Raw genomic sequence first — 724 nt, forward strand, 5'->3', positions numbered from 1 at the left:
TCAGTCACATTTTCATGCTTATGAATGTACCTTTCATTGCTGGACACCACTCCCATACTAAACCATTCAGCTATGCTATGTAGGTGAATATATTGCATTTGTAAGTGAGGGGCCTGCATAGGCTGTACACCTGGACAACCATCTGGGTCCTGGGTTTTCTGAAGGTGAGACTGCCACTGACACAAGCTGGCAGGATGGGGGTGGAGAATTAGTTAACAAATAACCAGACCTCATCTAATTTATGAAGCTATTGTCTTGTCTCTTGATGGTGGCCAATGTCTGCTGTTTAAGAGAGAGGCAGGCTGAGTTTGCAGCGAGCAATTATGGAATAACATGCACAGGGAAAGCTTCACACCCCCCAACCCTCAATAGCTAGTGGAAGATTAAATCCCTTCAAAAACTCCTGGGTCAGGATCCTAAGACACCTGCTAGGCAAGAGGTAGGTGCATCCTCCTCTTCCTCCCTTTTTTGGTGATAGATCTGTAAGGCTAAGATGAAAGCAAGCATGAATGGTTTTCCCTGCACTTGAGAAAGATGGCATTGAATTGCTGTGCGCCACTAAAATATGTTAAAACATGGAACAGGGGCTGGCCTGTTTGCTTTTAAAATTCCTTATTGCTGTAACTTGGTATTTATTCTCTGGCCAGGCAGTCACTCCTGGTTGTATCCTGCTAAGGTCTTGTCTTCTGTATCTTGTAGCCGTCAGCTTCATGTGCTAATTTTA

The 724-nt window shown here is 44.3% G+C and overlaps 1 protein-coding gene across 2 annotated transcripts in view; it reads left to right on the top strand.

Moving 5' to 3' along the window:
* The first annotated feature begins 252 nt into the window (after positions 1-252).
* The window catches only part of NCMAP (non-compact myelin associated protein), a 35,061-nt gene continuing 34,589 nt past the window's right edge, over positions 253-724 (top strand). Inside the window, exon 1 of one of the 2 annotated variants that reach the window (XM_019512436.1) lies at positions 253-439. The gene's annotated coding sequence lies outside the window, so the exon portion shown is untranslated. The remainder of the gene's footprint in view (positions 440-724) is intronic. The other variant, XM_019512433.1, reaches the window with a different exon arrangement.

Source organism: Gavialis gangeticus, unplaced genomic scaffold (assembly GCF_001723915.1).
Source record: "Gavialis gangeticus isolate Ggan-Ray unplaced genomic scaffold, GavGan_comp1, whole genome shotgun sequence".
Classification (NCBI taxonomy): Eukaryota; Metazoa; Chordata; order Crocodylia; family Gavialidae; genus Gavialis; species Gavialis gangeticus.